This window comes from Bombina bombina, chromosome 3 (genome assembly GCF_027579735.1).
Source record: "Bombina bombina isolate aBomBom1 chromosome 3, aBomBom1.pri, whole genome shotgun sequence".
Taxonomy (NCBI): domain Eukaryota; kingdom Metazoa; phylum Chordata; class Amphibia; order Anura; family Bombinatoridae; genus Bombina; species Bombina bombina.
Genome location: NC_069501.1, coordinates 1,170,882,707 through 1,170,902,751, shown reverse-complemented (window position 1 = coordinate 1,170,902,751; position 20,045 = coordinate 1,170,882,707).

Below are 20,045 nucleotides of genomic sequence, written 5' to 3'. Positions count from 1 at the left end.
TCCGTGTTGGGTCTGATGCCATTATGCTCTGCCTTTGGCTAACCCAGGTTTGATGTGGTTTTTAAGTATAGCTCTATTGGATCATGTATGTAGGTGCTTTGTGGCAAGATTAGTGGGTCTCTGGTGTTATTACCATGCACATCCTTTATAAGTCTGACACATGAGCATTGCTCAGACTGATTGGTGTTTAATCGTTGTGGTTACGTCACTATAACACACAGTTATGTTCCATTGCTGAACAGCTGACTTCATCGGCGCTTCACGCCGCTCTTGAGAACAGCTGTATTTCATAATTACCTAGGAACGCAAGGTATTTAGGGCGGGGCTGAGAAGCCTCATGTATCAGTTGTTTCTCTCCGTTGGGAACACGGCAGGTCAGCCATACTAAGGTATGTCTCATTTTTCTGGTTATTCGACTGTCACGTTAGGTTTGATTTTGCAATGCTATAGTTTTTCTAAGGATACAAGTAAGCCGTGACTCCTGACTAACTGTACATATGTCGTGTTGAGCGAGTTGCTACTGCGGGCCTAGGGCTCCATGTACTAAAGCGCCAATTTTCTCGCCGACAATGTGTCTTCTCGACTCGCTTGAACTTGCAGCTAGCGAGATGTTGCCTGCCCGCCATACGCACTAAAAACTATCCCAAAAAATGGTGCGTCTAATCCGCATTGAGCACTGGTGAATGATTCATACATATGATGCCTCGCTATTTGCGAATGTACTATTATTCGCTTACAACTTGTCAGTCATGTTTGTCCCACGTGACTGTAAGGTGTCAGAAACGTCAGATTTGTCGCGGGAACATATTGCAGCACTATATAAAGTAGAATTTATAAATTTTGTCAGACTGCATAGTTCCCAAACTTGAAGCTTTACTCACTGTTATTGTTATTGATAAATTAAGTATGACTACTTCTCGATCTGATTCACAGTCCAAATCGAAGAATCCACACTTTTCACATCAGCAGAACCTGGTTCTTGTCGATATGGTTCTAGACTCGTATGACTATTTATTTGGTTGTCGTGCGAAGCAAACTTCGAGTATCCATATAAAAAGTATATGGACCCGGATAAGGGATGCTGTCAGTGCTCAGGGACCTTGGAAAAAGGACGTTGACCAAATCAAAAAACGGTACAACGACATAAAAAGGTTTGCCAAAGCCAAATTGGCAAAAGAAAAAAATTCTACTCGTGCTACCGGAGGTGGAACCTCCCATACGATGAGGAAAATAGCGTTCCATAGCATATACCAGGATGACTATTTCTCCATCATTGAAAGGCTCCGGTAGCGACATTTTAGTATCTGACGTCACAAATATACTTGTCAATCAAATTGACGCATGACTATTTTTACAATGTAGCATTATTTTTGGTTGATTCTTTTTTTTTTTTTTTAATAAAATTTAAAATGAAGAATATTGTTTATCCGACTAACCGTTACTAACAACAATTATATTTAATTTTGGGTGGAACAATAAATTTTGCATGAGGAATGAGCACATGTAAATACTTATCGTCATGGATAATTGGTTTTTTAACACATCACTATATCCAACGTTGTTGACCACAGCTAACACTACTACTATATATATTCTCAAATATTGTAATTCATTTATATTTCATCCCATTACTATGTAACAAAATCACTGGTTAAATGTAGAATAGTATGTCTAATATGTAACCTTTCTAAAGATAAATGTTGTACTTTTTTGTTATGTAAATATATTAGTTTTATTAGGATAGAAATAGTTATAATTGTTATTATTGTTGCTTTTTGAACTTTAAATAAATAGTTATTATATTATTTTTACGAAAAGAAACTTATGTTTCATTTATTTTTTGGGTGTGACCAATCCAAATAATGTTTGTTTATAAAAAGGGCTAAAAAGAAATAACAATATGATGATGTTTCACAAAAAATTTTATTTGAACAAAAAATAACACATAACTGCCGAACACAATTTGCATACAAGGAAATATTTTTTTGATAAAGATCAATCATCAAAATATTGGTTAGAAACCATATCCCTTGTGGCCATGCCACGTCTATTTGTGTTTTCTCTGCAAATTTCTTCGGGAAAATCATTAAAAGGCATGGCAATATCGTCAACAATGGGGCATCCTCGTTTTGTGGCAATATTATGCAAAACACAGCAAACTAATATGATTCTTGCTACTTTTTCAGTAGAATACTGCATTGCACCACCAGATCTGTCCAGACATCGGAACCTCATTTTCAACAATCCATAAGTCCTTTCAATGACACCCCTTGTGCTCTTGTGTGCTTCATTAAAACGAATATGTTTCCTGAGTTGGGGGTTATTATAGGGTGTCAGAAGCCATTCATAACAAGGGTAACCGGCATCCCCTGTAATAATTTTTTTTTTTTTTTTTATTAAAGTAAGTAAATTTTCATTCAAAGAAAAAATAATTTTTATTAGTTATCGAGGCTAGCGTCAAATTAGTATAAATTTATAGTAACAACTTTACAATTTACTTGTATTATGTATTTTTAAGAATTATTTATATATCCTTTGTTGAAGAAATAGCAATACACATGTGTGAGCCAATCACACAAGGCCTCTAGGTGCAGCAACCAATCGGCAGCTAATGAGCATATATCGAGATATGCTTTTCAGCAAGTGATATCAAAAGAATAAAGCTAATTCGATAATAGATGTAAATTATAAAGTTGTTTAAAATGACATGCTCTTTCTAAATCCTGAAAAAAAAGGGTTTATAGTTCCTTTTAAGCTTGCCTAATAACCATCCCTCTGGCATCTCTCCATTCTCAAATTTTTGATACAGTCCGGTCTGCCGAAGGATATAAGCATCATGGCAGGAGCCAGGGTAATTTGATCTCACACTTATTATTCTCATTTTCGGGTCACACACCATCTGTACATTCCAGGAATGGCATGACTTTCTGTTGCGGTAAATCTCCTCCCGTAAATGGGGCGGTCGAACTGCAATATGGGTACAGTCTATTGCCCCAAGAACATTTGGCATTCCAGCCACACTGCAGAATTGCGACTTTATCGATTGCCACTCTTCTGTGGTAGATGGTAGACAAACATATTCGGGGAATATATGCATGAGTGCATCGATAACTTTGGCTAGATCACGAGAAAAGGCAGACTGACTGAAACCAATGATGACGCTGGACACTGCCTGAAATGATCCGGTGGCAAAAAAGTGCAAGGCAGCAAGAAACTTGAGGATTCCGGGAATGGCCCTTGAACGAGCCGTCACAGGTTCTAGAAAATGTGCTATTTGAGCATATAAAGTCAATATTGAATGTCGATCCAAACGGAACCTTTGAATAACCTCTCTATCGGAAAGGGCATCTAAAGGAACCCAAGGAAGGAATACCCGCTGTACTCGTAATCTCCTTCTTCTAACCGGATTTGGGGCATCAGGTTGACGAATTTGCCTTCTACCCCTGATTTGCATCAGACGAATAATATAAAGTTGAAGAAGTGTCTCCATGGCTAACAGGATCAAAAGTGAGTAACAATTCAATTGTACCCCTCTTTTAAATCAGTTGTAGGCGTTGATCTTATAGACCCTATTGTTTATTATGGTGCTCGCCACCTATTAGCTGGCGAGGGATTTTTGCACGAGGTAGGTGCGGAGAAATTCACGAGCGTATAAATAGATAGTTTAGTAATTACTGTTTTGTGCGAGATTTATGTCGAGCGAGTATTTTTGAGCTACAAAAAAGACTAGAATTCAAGAGTTGCGGACAAGTTCGCTCGACATATGCTAATGTAAGGTTTTTAATGGATTTGTGGCATAGTACATACGGTTATTGATCCGCAAGCAGAAATTTAGACGGAAATAGTCACGAAGACCTTGCAGACAGCTTAGTACATGGAGCCCCTAGATTGTTGTTTTCAGTCCCAGGGTGTGTGATGAATGTGGTAGGGGTAGTACCATTACGATGTACAGGAAATATGAATTCTGCTTAAAGATCTATATAATACTCTGGTTTATTGCTTTGTACTGCTGGCCCGTACACTTACCCACTTATTTATTGTTTGGATTTGCACACATTTGGCTCCTTAGATTCAGCCATAGTATCTTACTTGGGTTTGTACGGCTCACTTTACTTACAAATACTGTATTACTGACTAGCTAAATTTGAGATCAGCTCTTTCCACACACAATAACATTGGAGGGACTTATGGAGTTCGGATGCAGCTCTATGCCACTTGCTGTGTTTGTACACATACCGCTCAGGTGGAGTGGGGGTCTGTATATTGGCTATTCTTGAACCAGGGTTCTGGTTGTTGTTGCAAACGTTTCTAAGATCGGTATTTTATTATCCTGATAGGTGTCATGGGTATACTGTTTGTTGCTTTGGGGAGAAGTGCATGTACTGGTACATTTCTCTTTGGGCTAGGGACCCACTGTTATTCTATCCTGGGCCTGAGCGCTAGTTTATGTGGTTTTATTCTATTTTTAATGTTTAAATTCACATTTGTGAAGCTGTCTGACCTTCTTAGTACACTACTGGAGGAACGGATAACATTAACTATGTCCCAGGGACTCCTTAATATGCCACTCCCAAAATACCACCATCATATTAATACTTTCATTAGAATACTCTGCACAATCACAAGGATATGCATAGCTAAGTACTGGAGGGAGAGGGCACCACTATGGCAAAAAATCCTAAATAGAATTAGTTTGACACATAAACTCCATGAAACCGCAGCTTTCATCCTGGGAAACGTAGATGCTTACCACAAAACATGGTTTTACTGGTTAATGCAATCGAATTGACACACTGACTTCCTTGAGGCCCTAAACTACATTGGTAGACAGACTACTAATACGCATCAAAAAATTTTGAAATAGGACAGGGTTTCTCATGGATACTTTACCCCCTATATGGAATATAGTTCTTAAGGTACCAAACGGCAATGACACATACATATGCTTATCACTTGACCACTTGTTGTTTTGTTTTTGTTTTTTGTTGTTTTTTGTTCTTCTTTGTTTTTTTCTTAAAAAAGGAAGGGAAAGATCATTTTTATTCTTTTCTCTATGAAAATTAATATGCAAAGAATCTATGTTAGCAGTCACGTTGTAGGGTGTAACAGATGGAGACTGATCTCCGATACTAGTATTAAAATTTCTTGATGAGATATTATATAACACTGGATGAACATTGGGGACTATAATCTCAAACTACAGTCAATGGTAAAAGTTGACGCAGAAAAAAGGAAGAAGTACAATTGCTATTTTGATGTAACACCTACTGATTATGTGATGTACCGATATATGACTGTTTATTAATCTGTGATGGAATGTAATTTGCATAGTGACAATAAAAATATTTTAACATAAATTCACATTTGTATGTTTATGTCTTTTAAGTGTGGTGGTGGGTGCACTTGCTGTTTGATGTCACTTATTATCATACACTATACAGTTATGCTTTTTTCTGTTTCTTTAGATGTAAAAGTTGTCTTGAAGAAGGTTCAAGGGTAGAGCTGAAACGTCGACTATGACTTTTCATGTACTTTGTCTATAATAAATTATTGGATTATTCAAATCCTGTGAGTGCCCTCCTTCTCCACAGATTTATATGATTTCTCATTGAGGACAGCACCCAGGTCACTCCATGTACACAGAGGTCAGAGTAATGGGCCACAGGCTATATATATATATATATGTGTGTGTGTGTGTGTGTGTGAGAAAGAGTTGACGAGCTCTTCCACACTAAGTGTGACATAAATATACACTAGTATTTTTTAAGCACAGAAAGTATCAAAACCTCAGCTAAATCCCTAGGCTCAGTATAGCGGAATACCCAGTTCCACTAGACCTTGCATGCATACAACATTAGCAAAGGGGTGGGATAGCGCTGTTATGAAAACATCCAATGCAAATGAAATCCAGATATCAAAACATTGTATACAGTTAAAAACTATCTGCTAGATTACCAGTTTTTGTCGGTAAGGCTTGCGGTGTTAACAAGCATTTTTTTCTCACCGCTCACTTAAGACAACGCTGGTATTACAGGTAAAGAAAAGTTGATATATAAGTCTTTTGAAGTCAAATAATGGTTTTCAGTGAACTGTCGTACAGATTTCAATAGTGGATGACAACCTGTTTCTGTGTTGTACAAACAAAAACAACTCCAGTGAGTGAAATGTCTACTTACAGACTGCTAACTCAATCGATATGTAAGTGTAGAGTAATTCAATAGAGACTTAACATAGCACATATGATATCCACCGCTAGATACATGCGTTTTTACATGTGTTTTTAGTAAAGTGCCTTTAGTGCTTCCTGCAATACTGTAGACCAATAGAAACCTTCCCTCCAAACGATGGGGTATATATATATATATATATATATATATATATATATATATATATATATATATATATATAATATAATATATAAAAACTGAAACTGGATAATAGTGCAATACTGTCTGTTTAATAAAACACAATACTGTCTGTTTAATAAAACACAATTTCAACCCCACACAATGACAAAATGATGTAATGCTCACATTTAACACCCTTTATATATTATTAGGTAATGATAGGCATATAAATATATATATGTGTGTGTGTGCATATGTATTAATGCATTATGTGTTTAACTGTATATTTACTGTACATATTTAACATTCCAATTTTCTTCACTTATAGGATAAGGTATTTTATTTTATATATATATCCAAAAAGAACAAGAAATGGTGTCAGCACGATCTTTTCAAAAAGAGAAAATCTTTATTATGGTGACATAAAAGGACAGCAACGTTTTGGGTCACACTGATCTTTAGTCATGCTATGGAATGCTATGTTACACAGCCTTAAATAGCACCTGAGCTTTAATTGTTAACCCATTAAGCACTGAATTTTCAGTTTACAATGTTAAACACTGTCATCTGCAGTTCAAATTTTTACATTGCTCAAAGAAAAAACACTATTTTCTCTACAGGTAATGTGCTTATAGGAGTAAAGCATAGCAAGATTATGCAATCTGTACAGAACATTAAAACACACACACACACACACACACACATATATATATGTGTGTGTGTGTGTGTGTAAGCAAAGAATATATAAAAACAAATGGAGATCATAATCCTTGTTTAGGCCTATAGGATGCAAGGTTTTAAGGTGTTGAATCCACCACACCTCTCTTTTTCAACTCTAACTCCCTATTAGCACCTCTTCTGAACTTTGGAATATGGTCAATTATCTGAAATCTTAATTGGCTGACTTTGTGTCCCAATTTAATAAAATGTGCTGAAATGGGAAGGGTCTTATCTTCACATCTGATGGAGGACTTGTGGGCACTGATTCTGTCCCTAATGGGGTGTATTGTCTCCCCCACATAGCCCCTGCCCACATGGGCACTTTAGCAAATAGACCACAAAGTCAGTGTCACAGGTGTAATAACCATTAATTTCACATTTTTTTCTGTCTTGTAATTGTGCCACAAATTTACCTTTTATCATTGCATTGCATTGGGCACAATGAAGGCAGGGATAAGAGTTTTTTTTTGGGAGTAGTTAAATAGTTGATTCTACCAGTATTTTGTCCACCCACGTCAGATTTTACCAACATGTCTCTAATGTTTTTCACCCTTTTGTAGGACTGCATGGGGGAAGTATTGTCTCCCCTACATAGCCCCAATGTTGCCATTCTGTTGTTATTATTAGGGTAGGATAACCGAATATATAAATTATTTTATATAATGATGGAGAAAAAATCACACAGCACTTCTTGCTTCTATCTATTTATTATACTACACTGCTTCTGCTTCCTGTGTCAAGAGGAAGGAGGAGGTAACAACATAAAATAAACTTTGTGAACACAAAGAGGGACACTAAGAGACAGCGTGCCCCCCCCCCCCCCCTCACCAAGTATGCACATGTAGCAATCTAGCCCCTGACTGTTGGGCAGTATTTTCCCAAACAGGTGTTAAAATATAACTTTTATTAACATCAACTTAAAATAAAATTGGCAAACAACTTTAAAAACGGCTGAGACTCTGGTTATGGCTATTGATGTCTGTAATTTGGGGAATAACAATATCAAGAATTCAGACCTAGTAGTGACTCTGATAAGTTATACCCCTTGGTGCTTACTATAAGGTTGCTCAATACAAAATGGATCACCCTATGTGGGTTTAGATATCCACCGCTATATCATATTTGGTAAGAATTTAGTGTACTGTTAGTGTATCACTATCTGGTCCACTATAATATAGTGGATTGATACTCTTAAGAAAATTTAAGTAGTTAATTTGATCCGAAATAAATAGAATTGCACTGGTATAGTTAAATTTGAATCTATGATCGCTCTTCTGATTATAAAAGAAGCACAATTCTGCTAGGTTGCTACTTCACTAGCCTTATACATATTTGTCTAGGATACATCAAATTGTTACAAATAATGTGTAATGGGAGACTAAACAGTGGCCTTTTATGTGTTGTTTAAGCCTCAGGTATCTAGCTTAGCTGGCGTGATCTACATGTCCTAAATAATGTATCACTTGTATTATTTGAATGCTTTATTGATCACTACGAATGTTACAATTTGTTTAAAAATCAAATACATATATTGTAAGGTAGTGAATCAGAATTCAGTGTAAGTGAATCATTCCTCAAAGTGCTGATAAAATACCAGGTTACATTGTATACCTGGTTAGTTCAATCATATATAGCTTGCTGTAGCGTGAATCTCTTAAAAATGATATTTAGTAAAGTTTGAGTAATTTGACTTCTACCTCTTTAAATCCAAACCAAGTGATACAATATCGGTTCTTATAGTTCTGTAACAAAGTTTGTGTTGTGTTACAGTTCAAATTAGTTACAAATAGAATCTCTGGTTTGCACACTTGTATGTGCAGGATATATAGTGAAATAATGATTGTGTGGCGGTTAGAACCCTGTGATATAATATTGGTTCATATAGTTCTGTAACAAAATCTGTGTTGTGCTACAGTTCAATTTGAGTACAAATGGTATCTCAGGTTTACACACTAATATATGCAACATGTGTAGTGAAATAATGATTGGGTGACGGTTAGTAGTTGTTCCAAGTAGTGGAATTATAAACGTGTATGCTATTTGAGTTTACCACTGCATTGATTATTATAGTATTGTCCCCCCTGCTGTTCTTGTCTGATAATTGTGACCCCAAACTGTCTAGTTGTCCGATCAGATTCTTATAGGTCGTGAATTATAGTCTTATGTGACTCTCTTGGTCATGTCTACAGATGTAATTTTTTTAGAGCCACTGATATCTCTAACCCAGCTTTGGATACACCCCCATAATAGAGCGGCGGTTCATTTAAATTTTAGTGATAATTAGCCAGTTGAGTATTGTTCAGCTAGATATTGAATGGAACTTAAAAACAGTTATTCAGTGTGTCAAATCAGTTGAACCTTGTGATATTGAATGCTTTATTTATATGAAAAAATGAGTACTTGTAGAAACTTATAAATTATAACCTAACATGTACTAAATGTATTACGTGTGACATCAGTACTCATGTAAAGAGGAGCTTTGGTTAAGCAGATCTCTTAATGTTGAAAATGGCACCAATCATGAACTACTCTTTACATGAGTACTGATGTCATACGTAATACATTTAGTACATGTTAGTGAGTGGTTATAATTTATAAGTTTCTAATAGTACTCATTTTTTCATATAAATAAAGCATTCAATATCACAAGGTTCAACTGATTTGACAAATTAAATTTTAAATGATCCCTTTCTTTCAATAGCAGGATTACAGACATGCTGTCAATCATTTTGGAGGTAAGCGAATCCATGACCAATCAGATTTGTGATAGGGCAGGATATCTGGTAACAAGGGTTTAAATCCCCCAAGAACCAGTGGCTCGCCGCCTTTAATAAAGCCTGAAGGGGCAAAACACGTCAGGGGAGAGTTGAGAGCGTTTGGGCGCTCATTTTATTTTAATTTGCCAGAAACTGGTTATTGAATTTGCTTGCATTGTTAACCGCTAGAGCAGATCATGTTGTATAGTCTGGGTTGTGCCAGACTTAGATAGTGCACTGAATAACTATTTTGAAGTTACACTCAATATCTAGCTGAACGATGCTCAACTGGCTAATTATCACTAAAACTTAAATGAACCACCGCTCTATTATGGGGGTGTATCCAAAGCTTGGTTAGAGATATGAGTGGCTCTAAAAAATTACATCTGTAGACATGACCAAGAGAGTCACATAAGACTATAATTCACGGCCTATAAGAATCTGATAGCAAACACGTTTATAATTCCACTACTTGGAACAACTACTAACCATCACACAATTATTATTTCACTACACATATTGCATATATTAGTGTGTAAACCTGAGATACCATTTGTACTCAAATTGAACTGTAACACAACACAGATTTTGTTACAGAACTATATAAACCGATATTATATCATAGGGTTCTAACCGCCACACAATCATTATTTCACTATATATCCTGCACATACAAGTGTGCAAAGCATTCCAAATAATGTGGCAGCAAATGTGAAGTCAAACAGGTTTATTCAGCACAGAAGACACATGCAACGTTTCGGGAACTCCTTCCTTAATCATGCAATAAAAGTTGTGGTACAAATCATCCTAATATACCCCTCAGCCACAAGGGGGCAATAGAGAGATATTTACATATTTAACTCTTTAATAGCCAAAGTAGCTCTAGTCAGTGTATCATAGAACAGTAGAATGCAGCCACAAATGAAACTGATACTATACAATATCAAATTAAAATCAATACAAAATTATTCATCATCATGGTTACATAATGATGTAACCAACAATCTAACAATTTAACACTCTTTACGATATGTACATATGGATACAGCAAGAAATTGACTAAACTATGGGCAATATAAGTAAATAATGGCATTTTTGCTAAATTCAGATAAACCTCAATCATAGAAATGTAATTAAATTATAGGAATGAAATTATTAAAAGTAGTTTATAAAAATACAGACAAGTCCCAGTCCTTATCTAAACCAGTCGGTTCTAAGGTGCCTAACTCATATATCCAAAAACACTCTTTATGATGGAGCATGAGTTCCCAATTACCACCTCTTCTAGGTCTGGGGATAAAATCTATAATTTGGAAATGGAGTTGATTAATAGCATGCCCCATTGAAGTAAAGTGACAGGCTAGGGGCTAACTTATTATTGGTGCTAATTGAGCTTTTATGTTCTATGATGCAGTCCCTAATGCACCTGGTTGTTTCACCCATGTAGCTCTGCCCACAGGGACATTTAATGAGATAAATGACAAATTTCGATTGGCAAGTGAAAAAGCCATTCATTTTATATTTTTTTCCGGAACTTGGATGGTAAAAAAAACGATCCTTTAATGACATTGCCACAACAAGAGCAACCAAGACAGGAGTAGCAACCATTATTTTTGCTAGTCAGATATCTTTGGTTATCACTCATAGAAACTGAACCAATGTCCGCCCTAATCAACTTCTGGTGTAAATTATGACTCCTTTTGAAGGCTGGCATAGAAACCTCCAAAAATTCAGTGGTATCAGGGTAACACTTAGAAAGAAGAGGCTGATGTTTTTTAATAATATTTTGGATGGTATAACTCTGAGAGTTAAACTCTGATACAAATACCATCTGCTGGGTGTTTTTACCTGTACTTTCATTCTTATTTTTGCTTTTATTTTTAACACTGACATCCTCCTTCTGTGAAATATTCATGGTAGTTACACTATTTTTATCAGCAACATTTTTGTTAGATGACAAAAAAAATTCTCTAGGGATTAAGGAGACTGATTCCATCTCCTTTTTCAATAATACATTTGGGATAACCAAGTTCTAGAAAAACCACGTTCTCATCTCCCTTAGTCTTAAATCAAGTTTATCAGTAACTATTCTCCTTACTCTCAATAATTGACTCCTTGGGAGTGCTTTCAATAAAGCTAGGGGGTGAGCACTGTCAAAATGTAGAATGCTGTTACGATCAGTAGGTTTTCTAAACAGGTCAATCTTTAAGGATCCCTCTGAATTAATAATCCTGGCGTCAAGGAAAACAATTTCTTCCTCACTATATGAGAGCTTAAATTTCAGGTGACTAGTAGAACTATTGAGGTCATTAACAAAAGATATCACGGTTCCAGCGTCGCCCAACCAAATACCAAAGATATCATCGATATAGCGCCACCAACAGGCACCATATCGAATGAAATCTAAATTAGAGTAAACAAAATTCTCCTCAAATGAGTTTATAAACAAATTTGCATAGTTGGGGGCGCCGCTGGAACCCATGGCTGTTCCCTGAATTTGCAAAAAATAGTCATCTTCAAAGAGAAAATAATTAAAGTATAGCACAAATTCCAATAATAATACAAAGAATTCAATTTGGATCCCAGAATATTCATTATAAGCATGTAATACAGACTTGACAGCACCCACTCCACTGACATGAGAAATGGAGGTGTACAGACTTTCCACGTCCAGGCTGAACAAAATAAATTTACTAGTGTCCAAATCCAATGCTTCTATTTTAAGCAAAAAATCTCTAGTATCCCTTAAAAAAGAACTTGACTTTTCTACATAAGTTCTAAGAATCTTATCTAAATATTTGGACACATTAGAAGAAATAACCCCTATGGATGAAACAATGGGACGGCCAGGGGGGGTAGTCAAATTTTTGTGCACCTTCGGTAATGTATACAAAACAGAGGTGCAGGGATGCTTTATATAAAAAAAAATATATAAAATCGTTACTAATGATACCATTTTTTTGTGCATTCAATAAAATCCTCTTAAGTTCACTCTGAATCGAAAAAATAGGGTTACACAATAGTTTCTTATATACCTGATTGTCACTTAGCTGATCTCTAATTTCTTTTATATAATATTTCTTATCTAAGATAACAGTGGCACTGCCCTTGTCAGCCTTTCTAAGTATAATGTTATTCCTAGATTTTAGTGTATTCAAAGCCATAAGATCTTTTTTAGAAAAATTATTTATGAAATGTTTGCCTTTTAACCCAGGCTCTTCATTAGAAAGAGTCTGTATGATGTGTTTATATTTATTTTTATTTTTCAAGGGACTAAACATTCTCTCCTTTTGTAACTTACTTTTCAAGATATTAACATCATGCATAACAAGTTTGACAAATGTTTCTACACCATGATTTGTTTGTGCTGGTAGAAATGTGCTTTTATTTCTTAATCCAACCTTCTTCAAACTCAAGCGATTACTATCATCATTACTGGGTGAAGAAGCAGGGTCAAACATTAACATTTTCAATCTAATGTTACGAAATAATCTAAACAGGTCTTTAGAGAGTTGGAAAAAATTACAATCACTTCTGGGGCAATATGACAACCCTTTGTTGAGAATTGCTAATTCCTCCCCTGAGATAGATTAATTTGAAATATTTAATACAATATCGTTAACCCTTTTGGTCATTACAGGCAACACCGGGGGATTAACAACTTTAGGTAAATCTGATACAATGATGTTAGTCCTTGTATTAGGAGACAGTTCATTTATCACATTGGAAGGTATAGCTACCTCAACCGGAACAGTCTCAGGCCTCGATGAAATCATTTCTGCTTGCTCTGCCCGGATTGTAACTGGCATTTAGACTTCTCCTTTGCTCATCCCTGGCAAATTTCGTGCGCTTCCGGAACTCAATTGTTTTCTATAATTCTTCAACAGAGGTATACACCTGAGTGAGTAATTTAGAGGAATCCTCAGCAGGTAACAAATTTTTGATTTCTGATTCCATCTCCTTCAGTTTTATCTGTTGTTCAGATGTTTCCTTATTGAGACAGTCAACTGTTAATACAAAGATATCCATAGAGCACTTATTCAATATCTGCTCAAAGATGTCACAGTAGGTCTTATTGTCACGCATCAATGTGGGATGGGCAGACATCCATATGGAGAGTACGGAGAATAGTTACTGATAAAACTCTATTTGATTTAAGACTAAGGGAGATGAGAGACCGTTTTCTACAACGAAGTTATCCCAAATGTATTATTGAAAAAGAGATGGAATCAGTCTCCTTAATCCCTAGATAATTTCTTTTGTCATCTAACAAAAATGTTGCTGATAAAAATAGTGTAACTACCATGAATGTTTCACAGAAGGAGGATGTCAATGTTAAAAATAAAAATAAAAATAAAAATAAGAATGAAAGTACAGGTAAAAACACCCAGCGGATGGTATTTGTATCAGAGTTTTACTCCCAAAGTTATACCATCCAAAATATTATTAAAAAACATCAGCCTCTTCTTTCTAAGTGTTACCCTGATACCCCTGGATTTTGGGGGGTTCCTATGCCAGCCTTCAAAAGGAGTCATAATTTACACCAGAAGCTGATTAGGGCGGACATTGGTTCGGTTTCTATGAGTGATAACCAAAGATATCTGACTAGCAAAAATAATGGTTGCTACCCTGTCTGGGTTGCTTTTGTTGTGGCAATGTCATTAAAGTATTGGTTTTTCACCATCCAAGTTCCGGGAAAAAATATAAAATGAATGGCTTTTTCACTTGCCAATCAAAATTTGTCATTTATCTCATTAAATGTCCCTGTGGGCAGAGCTACATGGTGGAAACAACCAGGTGCATTAGGGACCACATCATAGAACATAAAAGCTCAATTAGGACCAATAATAAGTTAGCCCCATAGCCTGTCACGTTAATTCAATGGGGCATGCTATTAATCAACTCTGTTTCCAAATTATAGATTTTATCCCCAAACCTAGAAGAGGTGGTAATAGGGAACTCATGCTCCATCAAAAAGAGTGTTTTTGGATATATTAGTTAGGCACCTTAGAACCGACTGCTGATCTCAAAAGGGCATATAGATTCATTGCTGTGGTGTTTTATGGGAGAAAATACTAGGGCCTAGATTTGGAGTTTGGCGGTAAAAGGGCTGTTAACGCTCCGCGGGCTTTTTTCTGGCCGCACCATAAATTTAACTCTGGTATCGAGAGTTCAAACAAATGCTGCGTTAGGCTCCAAAAAAGGAGCGTAGAGCATTTTTTCCGCAAATGCAACTCTCGATACCAGAGTTGCTTACGGACGCGGCCAGCCTCAAAAACGTGCTCGTGCACGATTCTCCCATAGGAAACAATGGGGCTGTTTGAGCTGAAAAAAAACCTAACACCTGCAAAAAAGCAGCGTTCAGCTCCTAACGCAGCCCCATTGTTTCCTATGGGGAACACTTCCTAACTCTGCACCTAACACTCTAACATGTACCCCGAGTCTAAACACCCCTAACCTTACACTTATTAACCCCTATTCTGCCGCCCCCGCTATCGCTGACCCCTGCATATTTTTTTTAACCCCTAATCTGCCGCTCCGTAAACCGCCGCAACCTACGTTATCCCTATGTACCCCTAATCTGCTGCCCTAACATCGCCGACCCCTATATTATATTTATTAACCCCTAATCTGCCCCCCTCAACGTCGCCGACACCTGCCTACACTTGTTAACCCCTAATCTGCCAAGCGGACCGCACCGCTACTATAATAAAGTTATTAACCCCTAACCCGCCTCACTAACCCTATCATAAATAGTATTAACCCCTAATCTGCCCTCCCTAACATCGCCGACACCTAACTTCAATTATTAACCCCTAATCTGCCGAGCGGACCTCACCGCTATTCTAATAAATGTATTAACCCCTAAAGCTAAGTCTAACCCTAACACTAACACCCCCCTAACTTAAATATAATTTACATCTAACGAAATAAATTAACTCTTATTAAATAAATGATTCCTATTTAAAGCTAAATACTTACCTGTAAAATAAACCCTAATATAGCTACAATATAAATTATAATTATATTATAGCTATTTTAGGATTAATATTTATTTTACAGGCAACTTTGTAATTATTTTAACCAGGTACAATAGCTATTAAATAGTTAAGAACTATTTAATAGTTACCTAGTTAAAATAATAACAAATTTACCTGTAAAATAAATCCTAACCTAAGATATAATTAAACCTAACACTACCCTATCAATAAAATAATTAAATAAACTACCTACAATTACCTACAATTAACCTAACACTACACTATCAATAAATTAATTAAACACAATTCCTACAAATAAATACAATTAAATAAACTAGCTAAAGTACAAAAAATAAAAAAGAACTAAGTTACAAAAAATAAAAAAATATTTACAAACATAAGAAAAATATTACAACAATTTTAAACTAATTACACCTACTCTAAGCCCCCTAATAAAACAACAAAGCCCCCCAAAATAAAAAATTCCCTACCCTATTCTAAATTAAAAAAGTTACAAGCTCTTTTACCTTACCAGCCCTGAACAGGGCCCTTTGCGGGGCATGCCCCAAGAATTTCAGCTCTTTTGCCTGTAAAAGAATAAATACAATACCCCCCCCCCAACATTACAACCCACCACCCACATACCCCTAATCTAACACAAACCCCCCTTAAATAAACCTAACACTAAGCCCCTGAAGATCTTCCTACCTTGTCTTCACCATCCAGGTTCACCGATCCGTCTTGAAGAGCTCCTCCGATGTCCTGATCCAAGCCCAAGCGGGGGGCTGAAGAGGTCCATGATCCGGTCAAAGTCTTCATCCAAGCGGGGCAGAAGAGGATCTTCCATCCGATTGAAGTCATCATCCAGGCGGCATCTTCTATGGTCTTCCATCCGGAGCGAAGCGGCAGGATCCTGAAGACCTCCAGCGCGGAACATCCATCCGGACCGACGACTGAACGACGAATGACTGTTCCTTTAAGGGACGTCATCCAAGATGGCGTCCCTCGAATTCCGATTGGCTGATAGGATTCTATCAGCCAATCGGAATTAAGGTAGGAATTTTCTGATTGGCTGATGGAATCAGCCAATCAGAATCTAGTTCAATCCGATTGGCTGATCCAATCAGCCAATCAGATTGAGCTCGCATTCTATTGGCTGATCGGAACAGCCAATAGAATGCGAGCTCAATCTGATTGGCTGATTGGATCAGCCAATCGGATTGAACTTGATTCTGATTGGCTGATTCCATCAGCCAATCAGAAAATTCCTACCTTAATTCTGATTGGCTGATAGAATCCTATCAGCCAATCGGAATTCGAGGGACGCCATCTTGGATGACGTCCCTTAAAGGAACAGTCATTCGTCGTTCAGTCGTCGGTCCGGATGGATGTTCCGCGCTGGAGGTCTTCAGGATCCTGCCGCTTCGCTCCGGATGGAAGACCATAGAAGATGCCGCCTGGATGATGACTTCAATCGGATGGAAGATCCTCTTCTGCCCCGCTTGGATGAAGACTTTGACCGGATCATGGACCTCTTCAGCCCCCCGCTTGGGCTTGGATCAGGACATCGGAGGAGCTCTTCAGGACGGATCGGTGAACCTGGATGGTGAAGACAAGGTAGGAAGATCTTCAGGGGCTTAGTGTTAGGTTTATTTAAGGGGGGTTTGTGTTAGATTAGGGGTATGTGGGTGGTGGGTTGTAATGTTGGGGGGGGGTATTGTATTTATTCTTTTACAGGCAAAAGAGCTGAAATTCTTGGGGCATGCCCCGCAAAGGGCCCTGTTCAGGGCTGGTAAGGTAAAAGAGCTTGTAACTTTTTTAATTTAGAATAGGGTAGGGAATTTTTTATTTTGGGGGGCTTTGTTGTTTTATTAGGGGGCTTAGAGTAGGTGTAATTAGTTTAAAATTGTTGTAATATTTTTCTTATGTTTGTAAATATTTTTTTATTTTTTGTAACTTAGTTCTTTTTTATTTTTTGTACTTTAGCTAGTTTATTTAATTGTATTTATTTGTAGGAATTGTGTTTAATTAATTTATTGATAGTGTAGTGTTAGGTTAATTGTAGGTAATTGTAGGTAGTTTATTTAATTATTTTATTGATAGGGTAGTGTTAGGTTTAATTATATCTTAGGTTAGGATTTATTTTACAGGTAAATTTGTTATTATTTTAACTAGGTAACTATTAAATAGTTCTTAACTATTTAATAGCTATTGTACCTGGTTACAATAATTACAAAGTTGCCTGTAAAATAAATATTAATCCTAAAATAGCTATAATATAATTATAATTTATATTGTAGCTATATTAGGATTTATTTTACAGGTAAGTATTTAGCTTTAAATAGGAATCATTTATTTAATAAGAGTTAATTTATTTCGTTAGATGTAAATTATATTTAAGTTAGGGGGGTGTTAGTGTTAGGGTTAGACTTAGCTTTAGGGGTTAATCCATTTATTATAGTAGCGGTGAGCTCCGGTCGTCAGATTAGGGGTTAATAATTGAAGTTAGGTGTCGGCGATGTTAGGGAGGGCAGATTAGGGGGTTAATACTATTTATTATAGGGTTAGTGAGGCGGGTTAGGGGTTAATAACTTTATTATAGTAGCGCTCAGGTCCGCTCGGCAGATTAGGGGTTAATAAGTGTAGGCAGGTGTCGGCGACGTTGAGGGGGGCAGATTAGGGGTTAATAAATATAATATAGGGGTCGGCGGTGTTAGGGGCAGCAGATTAGGGGTACATAGGGATAACGTAGGTGGCGGCGCTTTGCGGTCGGAAGATTAGGGGTTAATTATTTTAAGTAGCTGGCGGCGACATTGTGGGGGGCAGGTTAGGGGTTAATAAATGTAATATAGGGGTCGGCGGGGTTAGGGGCAGCAGATTAGGGGTACATAAGTATAATGTAGGTGGCGGTCGGCAGATTAGGGGTTAAAAATTTTAATCGAGTGGCGGCGATGTGGGGGGACCTCGGTTTAGGGGTACATAGGTAGTTTATGAGTGTTAGTGTACTTTAGGGTACAGTAGTTAAGAGCTTTATGAACCGGCGTTAGCCAGAAAGCTCTTAACTCCTGCTATTTTCAGGCGGCTGGAGTTTTGTCGTTAGAGCTCTAACGCTCACTTCAGAAACGACTCTAAATACCGGCGTTAGAAAGATCCCATTGAAAAGATAGGATACGCAAATGGCGTAGGGGGATCTGCGGTATGGAAAAGTCGCGGCTGAAAAGTGAGCGTTAGACCCTTTAATTACTGACTCCAAATACCAGCGGGCGGCCAAAACCAGCGTTAGGAGCCTCTAACGCTGGTTTTGACGGCTACCGCCGAACTCCAAATCTAGGCCTAAAGGAGTAGTATAACAAGCAAGAGTTAGGGTGCGGTATAGATGAGACAAACCGCCTAATTGGTCCCTCTAAAATAGGGGGCTCGTTATTATTGTAGGGGGGGGGTGAGGGGGGAGATGGTGATTAAAGTATGGTAAGCAGAACCTAACAGGGATGCTTCATTCCATAGCCTCTGTGGATTCAGGGAATTTACTATAGCAGTACTAATGGAAAGCTAGGAAATTATATATGGAGTAAACTAAGATAACTTGTTAAAGTAACCCTTACAGCAATATATAGGTGGAAACAGGAGGAGCTGTTTAAAGTTAAGGGAGCGTGGAAGCACTTAGTGCAGAGAAGAAAAGTCCTACAGCATACGTAAACTGTAAAGTTGCATTTTTGTAAGTGGCTCAGTGTGCTGGGCCACCAGCAGCATATAATGTGTAGTATTAGGAGTGTAAAAAAAAAAAAAAAGTACATATAGTGGAGCTCCCTCAAGGCAGAGGAAATAAGGTCCTAAATTAGTACAACTATGCTTGCGGGGCAGTCTCAATCCAAAAAATACAAAAGGTTTATAGCATATTCCGGTATTGATTAGTGTTAAGTGGAAACACTTAGCTTATTCTACATAGGCTTCTAAGAGTACAGATAACATAGGCATTTTTAAAAGTATTATCGCCTGTCAAATGGGCCAGGCTGTCCAAAACATAGTCTGTAAGTATAATATGTCCCTGAACCTGCCTCAAAAATATAAGGAGTGCCATAAAGTGGTCTGTGTTGTTGTGAAAACAGATTATGAATGCCTCCCTACCATATGGGAAGGGTCAGAGTTCTCCTGTTAGCATAGTCAAATCCCATTTGCTAGGCACGGGCCCTATGCCCAGCACAGGAATATCTTACTAGTAAGTGGATAATCTGCAGCTAAAG